Below are 9,981 nucleotides of genomic sequence, written 5' to 3'. Positions count from 1 at the left end.
TAATGGTGAAAGACTAAATATTTTCCTCCTAAGAACAGGACCAAGACAAGGATGTTCAGCCTCACCACTTCTGTTCAACATTATACTAGATATTCTAACCCTCCAGGTTCATCCATGTTGTTCCAAATGGCAAGATTTCCTTCTTTTTTTTTTTTTTTTTTTTTTTTGCTGTACGCGGGCCTCTCACTGCTGTGGCCTCTCCCGTTGCGGAGCACAGGCTCCGGACACACAGGCTCCGCGGCCATGGCTCGCGGGCCCAGCCGCTCCGCGGCATGTGGGATCCTCCGGGATCGGGGCACGAACCCGTGTCCCCTGCATCGGCAGGCGGACTCTCAACCACTGCGCCACCAGGGAAGCCCTCCTTCTTTTTTAAGGTTGAATAATATTCCATTATGTATACATACCACATTTTCTTTATAGAGGGTAAGCCCCTTTGGACACTGGTCTTGGCAATGATTTTTTAAAAATTGACACCAAAAGCAAAGGCAACAAAAGCAAAAATAAACAAGTGGGACTAAATCAAACTAAAAAGCTTTTGCACATCAAAGGAAACCATCATCAAAATGAAAAGGCAACCTAATAATTAATATGAGAAGACATTTGCAAACCACAAAACTGATAAAGGGTCAATATGCAAAATATACAAGGAACTCATACAACTCAATAGCAAAAACCACAAATAACTGAATTGAGAAATAGGCAAAGGACCTGAATAGCCAGTTTTCCAAGAAGACTTACAAAAGGCCAACAGTACATGAAAAGGTACTCAATATCACTAATCATCACGGAAATGCAAATCAAAAGCACAGTGAGAGGCTGCCCCATACCGGCTAGAATTATTATCAAAAAGACAAGAGACAGCAAATACTGGCAAGAATGTCCAGGAAAAGGAACCCTTTTGGTAGAAATATAAACTGATACAGCCACTATAGAAAACAGTATGGAGGTTGTTCAAGAAATTAAAAAAAAAAAAAAAAAAAAGAACTACCATGTGATCCAGCAATCCCAGCTCTGAGTATCTGCCCAAAGGAAACAAAATCATTATCTTGAAGAGGTATCTGCACTCCCATGTTCATTGCAGCATTATTCACAATTGCCAAGGTATGGACCATCGATTTTTAACAAAGTTGAAAAGGTAGAGAAAGGATAGTCTTTTCAACAAATAGTGGCAGAAACAATGGAAATACATATGCAATAACATGAACTTTGATGCCTAACTCACACTATAATAAAAATTAACTCAAGACAGATCACAGAACTAAATGTTAAACCTAAAACTATAGAACTTTTAGAAGAGAATTTAAGAGAAAATCTAAATGACCTTGGGTTAGGAACCAATTCTTTAGACACTAGAAGTATATCCATAAAAGAAAACATTGATAAAGTAGACTTTATTAAAATTAAAAACTTCTGCTCTCTAAATGACATTCTTAAGAGTATGAAAAGACAAGCCACAGATGGGGAAAATATTTGCAAGGCATATTTCTGATAAGAGACTTGTACTGAAAAGATATAAAGAACTTGCAAACTGCAATTGTAAAAATCCAAATAACAAAAAAAATGGAAAAAATATTTTGAACACTTCTCCAAAGAAAATATATAGGTACCAAATAAGCATATGGAAAGATGCTAAACATTGTGAGCTATTAGAGAAATGCAAATTAAAACCACAATGAGATGTATACCTCTTGGGATGGCTATGCCTAAAAAGACTGGCCATACCAAATGTTGACAAGGATGTAGAAAAAATGGCACTCACAGACACTGCTAGTGGAATGCATAATGGTCAACCACTTTGGAAAACAGTTTGGCAGGTTCTTAAAAAGTCAAATATAAACTTATAATATGATCTAGCCATTCCATTCCTAGGTATTTACCTAAGATAAATAAAAACATACGCCTATACAAAGACATGTACATGAATGTTCAAAGAAGCTTTATTTGCTATAGCCCCAAACTGGGAAAAACCCAAATGTTCATCTCAAAATAATTATAGTGAGCAAAAGAAGCCCAACAAGGAGTACATACTGTATGATTCCATTTATATAAAGCTCAGAAAAAGCAAACTAACTTATATTACAGAAAGAAGGTCAGTGGCATCTAGGGATGGAAGGGCCAGTGAGGAGGAATGGGGGGGAGGGTGAGATTACAAGGGACGCAGGAAAACTTGTACTGGAATAGATTTATCTTGATTGTGTGATGGTTTTACTAGTATAAACATATATTACAACTTTTCAACTGTACTTTTTAAGTCTGTGCAATGTATCACATGTCCATTTTACTTCAATAAAGTTATTAAAAATTTTTCTTTAAAAACCCATTCACTTGCCCCTAAACTACAATAAACACACATATATTACACACAGACATTCTTATAAAGAGCATACTGTGAGACCCACTAAAGGAGACTAAAAAAAGACAAAAGGAAAATATGCACACACTCAAACCATTCTGCTTCTAATCCCAGTGATGAAGAGTAGGATGAAAAATTCTAAGGCACTCTTCTTATATGCAGTGCCTACTGCATTCCGTTACCCCATAAACCCGATCGTTGGAATGCACATTACTAGCTGTGTTTGTCATTGTGCAAGATAATGGAATATCAAATTTTGTTATGTTTCTCAGCAAAAATTAAAATTGTTTCTATGATGAGGTTCCACTATAATTTCTACCCATTCCATTGCTTTTTGGATGTTTGAATATGAAAATCAGTTTCTACCTTAAAGGTCTGCACAGTATCATGGGAAATTCAGCATGTCAACATGTATAATACAATGTTGCTATGGCTATACAGAGGCAATTGATTTTGCGCAGGGACAGAGGGTTGGGCAAAGCTTTATTGAGGATGTGAAATTCGAACGGTGACTTGAATTATATGCTGACATTTTCCTAGAAAGGAGGAAAGAGATTACTTCAGAAAGAAGGGCCTTCCTTTGATTAGAAGCACCTTCAAAAATAATGCAGTAGGGGCTCCAGAAATTCCTCCTTTCTAGCTCCTAAAACTTTTAAACCGCCATCTCCAAGCTGTTGATTGACTACCAGTTGCTGGGCTTTTATATAGTTATCTCACTCTGTCTTGACATTAGCTTTGCAGAGTGGATATTATTATCCCTATCTTACAGATAAGGAAATGTATAAATCACTTTAGGCTAAGGTGCTGTGTGGTCTTATTGGTTTACAGCAATAAGAGTTTGTTTTCTGCTCACATCATAGGCCTCCATTGTGGATCCACTGTGTCTGTGCTCTATGTCATCTGTTCTTCTGGACCAAAGCTGAAGGAACAGCCCCTATCTGGGACATACTCATCTTGTGACAGGAGAAAAGACCAATAGTGGAACCACAACATGGCTCCTAAGACTGCTGTTCACATTCTATTGGCTAAAGCAAGATACATGGACAAGGGGGACATAACGGCTGGAAATCTAATCCTCTCTTAGGGAGATTGTACCATGAGCCACGTACCGTGGGAAGGGATGTTTCATTCTCTCACTGCAAGAGGTAGCAACTATTTGGACTTTCAGAGAAGGAAGGTTCAGGAAAGTTTGTGTAACTTGCAGGCCATGTAGCTGAGTAGCAGAGCCAGGATTCAAAACTGTTTGTTTACTGTCAAAACCTCAGCTCTTAGACTTCCCCGGTGGCGCAGTGGTTGAGAGTCCGCCTGCCGATGCAGGGGACACGGGTTTGTGCCCCGGTCTGGGAGGATCCCACATGCCTCGGAGCGGCTGGGCCTGTGAGCCATGGCCGCTGAGCCTGCGCGTCCAGAGCCTGTGCTCCGCAGCGGGAGAGGCCACAACAGTGAGAGGCCCACGTACCACAAAAAGCAAACAAACCTCAGCTCTTTACACTATTCCACACTGCCTCTACCATGGATCTCAAAAGGGCAAGACAGGGCAACTTTAAGTGTGAGGAATGTCCTTGGGATGGAAAAGAGAATCTACATATTGTGTGTGTGTGTGTGTGTGTGTGTGTGTGTGTGTGTGTGTGTGTGAAATAGGGTAAACAGAGACACAGAGATGTGAACTGGAGAGAAATGAACAAACAGACTGATTGCTTTATTTCCCTCAGTTCTAGAACTAGAGGAAAAGAGAAATTCTCTATTTCTCTGTGAATTTATCGCACCCTTCCCCCGAATACAGAGAAAAATATTAAATAGGGGTTTGAGGCTATTTAATACAGCCTCAATGTACAGCAATACATCACTTGGCATTTATTAAGTATACCATGGATAAAGCACTAAACTAAGTCCTCTAGAGGAGACACCAATCAGATTGCAACCAATATTAGAAGTCAAATAACTCAAACAACAAATCCTTCAACCCTACAAGGGATACTTCAGATGCATGGCTAGTTGGGAAGGTACCCCACACACAAGTTAATTTCACCTAATGTCAATTGCTAACAAGAGTCTGCAAACTCTGACACACTGTCCCTCTGTCAAGTCCTTCCACTTCCAATTCTGCCAGGGGCAACTCATCTTGCCCCTGGTTTTCCTTCCCTGGAGTCCTTTAGCACATGAGCATTTCCATATTAAAACTGAGGGAAATGCAACATAGAGGAGCTGGCCTGCTTGCCTGGAGCTTTAGCATAAATCAACAGAAGAGGGAGGACTTCAGTAATCATCTGAGCCCCAGTCATTCTCTTCTGTCCTTGGAACGGTTCTGACTGAATGCCATTTCTTCCAAAGTCATCGTTAAGTAAATAAATGGAAGAGGCTGTATATAACAAGCCAGAGACAACAATTATGTGGCATTCTATGCATGATAGAACCGATTAATTTTCTGTCCTTTTAAAAGACAGAAGTCTGCACATTAGGCAAGTTTTAAGAAGCCGGTTGCTAAGGGTATCTAGGGAAACCTGGCAAGAACTGTAAGTAAATCTACGTTACATCATATAGAATAAGTTAAGTACCAGTCGGCGGAGTTCAGAAAAGAAAAAAGACATAAAAGATTAAATTTTATTTTAAGGCTGTATGGTGTGATGCTCAGCCTGACCACGGCTGTGTCCACTGCTGAGAGTTCAAATATGTCATGGGCCGCAGCTTGTGAACTACTGGGAAATCTATTTGCATGGAAGCCTCATGGGACACCTAGGAAATAACTGAACCTGTATCCATTTGTGGGGTTCGGACATCTCAGGTCTGCCTGGAAAACCGGAGGAGCAGACAGAGTGAATGAGGGAGGACAGGAGGAGGGTGAGGAGTGTGCTGACAGCAAGTGCATCCCACAAAGGACAGCAGCATTCGCGGTGAACTTGGCTCAGAAAAAACACACCGGAACATACATTTGCAGTGACGGTAGAAGGGAGTTTTACGTATACAACAAAGGTGCAGTTCCTCAGTGGCAGGTGCTACCCATGCCCACTCCATTTACTGGTAGCCATGGTGGACATTCCCACACAGGCGGCCAGCTCTCTGTTTCTCAGTCTTAGGGCTTTCTCCAAAGCCGTGGGAGTTTTCCCAGGGCTGCAGCATAGCTCAGAAATGCTGGAGATTTAACACCCTCAGGAGCACCCCTCAACAAATGAGAAATGGGAGTCAGCGGATAAATACCCAAGCTTCCTAGATACTCAGCGGACAAGTCTGTGGTGTATTCCACCCAATATCTCAGACCGCCCCTAGTCAGATGGAGCCCCTGTTTCTCCACATAACCAGCTTATCATAACCTTGATCAGTGCTTCTTCCTTTTCTCTTTCTCTCCCTCACTCCTTTTCTCATGCTTACTGGAATATCTCACAAATCACCAACCTGCTCCCAAATCCTTGTCCTGGAGTTGGCTTTTGAGGAATCCAAACAGTGATACTCACTGAACTCCATGTATCATTGGGTCCAAATAACTCAGCTTTTGAATTCCATTAAAAGGGTACAATACAAAGCCGGAGGAAAGACCCTTTGCCCACTCTGCCAGACTTTCTCAAAGCTCCCAGCACAGGGTTTCCCTGGTGGTGCAGTGGTTGAGAGTCCGCTTGACGATGCAGGGGACACGGGTTCGTGCCCCGGTCCGGGAGGATCCCACATGCCGCGGAGCGGCTGGGCCTGTGACCCATGGCCGCCGAGCCTGCGCGTCTGGAGCCTGTGCTCCGCAACGGGAGAGGCCACAACAGTGAGAGGCCCGCGTACCACAAAAAAAAAAACCTCCCAGCACCATGAAGATTCAAGGTGGTGACAAGTAGAGAAAGATTGATAGAACAGTGAGAGAACAGAGCCCTTGCAAAGCAGTTCCGAAGAGTGGTGGGGTTCAATATGGGGTTCAGAGCAGAGACAGCATCAACCGCCCCATTGGGGTGACAGATACCACTTAAAGACATCAGCTGAGGGCTGTGAATCAGTGAAGAGATGTGGCAGGGTGTATGTCCCACAGGAAGAGAGTAATCAAGGGCATGTTAATATGCTTGTATGTTTACTGATGTGTTGCTTAGATAATGAAAATTTTGAAATTATAAATTGCAATAGGGAAAAATAAAATCTGACACGGAAATAAAGATATTCTGTATCTCTCTATGGATCAAGGCAGTTATAGTTATTTCTTCCCTGTTGACAGGTTTTAGGAAATGAACATCCAAGCAGAGCACAGACTGCATAACACAGACGGCTAAGAGAAAATGAAAATGAAGTGGACCAAGGAAGAGAAGAGTCACCAAGGTTATTCTCCAAACTGAGCCCTGGGTGAGGGGTTAACTCCAAAGTTACTGTAAGGAATAGATGCGGAAGGTTAAAGGAGGTCCATGTAATAATTAAAACACCTAAAGGAGCAGTAAGTTGAACTACCAGGATATAATTTAGAAATTCCAGTTTGGGAGAAAAATATTATCTGGAGGAGTTGTTAAATTTTGCTTAACAAAACAAGGACCCAGAAGCTATAAAGGAAATAATAAACACTCTTCACTATATCAAATATAAACATTTGTATACTGTATGCTGACACATATATATGGAATTTAAGAAAAAAATGTCATCAAGAACATAGGGGTAAGACAGGAATAAAGACACAGACCTACTAGAGCATGGACTTGAGGATATGGGGAGGGGGAAGGGTAAGCTGTGACAAAGTGAAAGAGCGGCATGGACATATATACACTACCAAACGTAAGGTAGATAGCTAGTGGGAAGCAGCCGCATAGCACAGGGAGATCAGCTCGGTTCTTTGTGACCGCCTGGAGGGGTGGGATAGGGAGGGTGGGAGGGAGACGCAAAAGGGAGGGGATATGGGAACATATGTATATGTATAACTGATTAAATTTGTAAAATAAAAAAAAAATTTTTTAAAAAAATTAAAAAAAAACATTTGTAGACAAAAAGTCTACACAAAAATAAACCGGAAAATGCACTGGAAATATGTGAATATGCTAGATATATTTGTATATAAAATAACATTAACATTCAATAGATATAATTATTGGAATAGAAATATTAAAATATTTGGACATAATAGGTATAATTTGAATATAAATAGTTACTATAAATAATATATAAAGAGCTTCTATAAACCAGTAAGTGAAAGAAAAATAACCTAATTTTAAAATGGATATAAGATTGGGAATAGCCAATTTGCAGAAGAAGAAATCCTGGTGCTCAATCAACAAAAATGTGATCTTTCCCTCCATGGTTCTTTATCCTTTCTGATCTCCCATCAGCATCTTTCTGCTTCTTTGGCATGGGCTCTGGCCTAGGTTGTCAGTCATTTGGTTACTGATGATTACATCAGGGCCTGCTTGTAGGTGGAGGATGTTAAAGAAATTCCACTTTTCCTGGTCCAGCAACAGGGTGAAAGAGCTACAAGGCAAATATCCGTCTACCCCTAAGATTGACAGTATCTAACGGTGTGACTCCAGATACTTTATTAGAGACTTTCTTTTCTCTATCTTACTAAGAATGGTACTGTTGTCTGCATCTGAGCGTAATTCCTACAGTATGCTCATGTTTTTTTCTACCTTTTAATATAATCTATTCTATCATCAGGAAAGTGTATAGGGAAAGGAAGCATCAAAATCCCTAGACCACTAAAAATTTTAATAAATGCATATTCAAATTTTATGAGATAGATTTGTAATCATTTTAAGGCAGTAAATAATTTTAATTCCTTTTTCTTTTATTCCTCTATTATTATTGATATCATCATTAGTCATCTATTTGATGTGACAGAGACAGAAGGGGCTGAGTGTCAAAATCTGCCATACTGACTGTGGTTTTGTCCATTTCCTCTTGAATTTTTAATATCTTTGGTTGTACATATTTAACAATTCAACATTCATGGCTGTGGATATTTTCACTGTGAAAATTTAATATTCTGTCAATATTTTTAAAAATTTTCCTCCTGTATTATGACTTTTGCATGGTGTTTTCTGATATTAATATCGACAACCCACTGTCCTTCTCTTGGCATTTGCCTGGCATAACTTTCACTCATTCCTTTGTTTGTTTAGCCTTCCAATTTCCAAGAAACTAGTCTTAATAGTGCCCACACAGTCTCTGCAAATATTTGTAAATCCAAATAATGAATCAAAACAGGTATCCCTTTTTGAGAATGAGTTGACAGAGAAAAATACCTTTTTTATTGGACTGGGGATCTAGTTGGTCATAAAAGGGCAGGAGAGTGTTGGTGGGAAGGCAGGGACCTTTTGCTCTGCTCAGCGCAGTGCTTGTAGTCCTTGAAACTGTAGGCAGTCTTTTCATAATTATGTGATTTGGGGCAGTTTCTGCAACCTCCCTGTCTGTCAGGCCTGTCTCATCTGTAAAATGAAGATGATGACTATACATACTTTCTGAGATAGATGTGAGGATTAAGTAGGTTAATGCATGGAAAACTGACCAGCACCTGGCATGTTGTAAGTGTTCAAAAAATGTGAGGTAACATCACAGTTCCTAATGTTACTCATGTCACAATATATGCTCCATCCAACTGTTTTCCACCTTCCCTGCACCTCCAGAGCTTCCCTGTGGACATTTAGGGGTACCTGTGAGAGGTGAGAGCTGCAACTGTCAGTAGGAACTTAAGCCCGTGGAACTGGGTTTGCCATTTTGTTTTGAAGATTTAACTGAACAGAAAATGTTATGTTGGCATCATTTTTTTTCACAATACAAAAAGATATATGGAAACAGACCACCCCAGTCCTCCTCAAGCCCCCCTTCCCAATGCAAATTTTGTAAATAGTTTTTTATGTAGCTTTTCTGAAGCCTTCCATAAACCCTTAAAAATAAGAAAAAAAAATGAAGGAAGAAAAATAACCCATGAACGGTAGTGTTTCACCTTTACACACTGTTCTGCACTTAATAACACCTCTTGCCTATGGCATAGACTTTCCCTATCATAAATTTACCAGCAGTCTATTGATGGACATTTAAGGTATTTCCTGGTTTATTATTTTATTTGCAAAAAGAAAAGTCACAATGAATGTCCTTGTACATGTGGATCTATTTTCTGAAGAATACATTTTTAGAAGTAGAATTCTAGGCCAAGAGTATGAGCATTTTAAATTATGGTAAATACTGTCAAATCATCCTCAGTGGAGATCATTCCAATTTACATTCCCACCAGTGGTGTGTGAAGGTAGAAAGCTGTCTTCCCCACACTTTTACCCTCGAAGCATATAAGCAAGCCTTTTTAACTTTGCCAGTGTGATAGCTGGAAACAGTATTTCATTACAGTTGTAATTTACTTGTCTTTCATTAAGAATGAAAGTGGGTGTGTCTGCGTTTGCCACCATCATCTAGCAGTTGTGTTAGTGAGAGGATGTATGAGAATGTGTTAGTCCCAGCTTAGTTGTGGGTTTTGAAACACTATGGTTGGCAACCTGAACCTTAATTTTTTTTTTTTTTTTGCTCATCACAAATACTTTAAAAATCAAAATTGCAGGTTTCCTTAGCCTCATTTTTTGTTTCTTTTATTTCATACTTTTTTTTTTTTTTTTTACCACTTCAGTAACATTTCTAAATCGCAGTGGCCCAGAAGTTCTCAGGGAGTCTTTTACACTTCTATTAATTTTCTT

This window comes from Mesoplodon densirostris, chromosome 3 (genome assembly GCF_025265405.1).
Source record: "Mesoplodon densirostris isolate mMesDen1 chromosome 3, mMesDen1 primary haplotype, whole genome shotgun sequence".
Lineage (NCBI taxonomy): Eukaryota > Metazoa > Chordata > Mammalia > Artiodactyla > Ziphiidae > Mesoplodon > Mesoplodon densirostris.
This window is presented reverse-complemented; position numbering follows the sequence as displayed.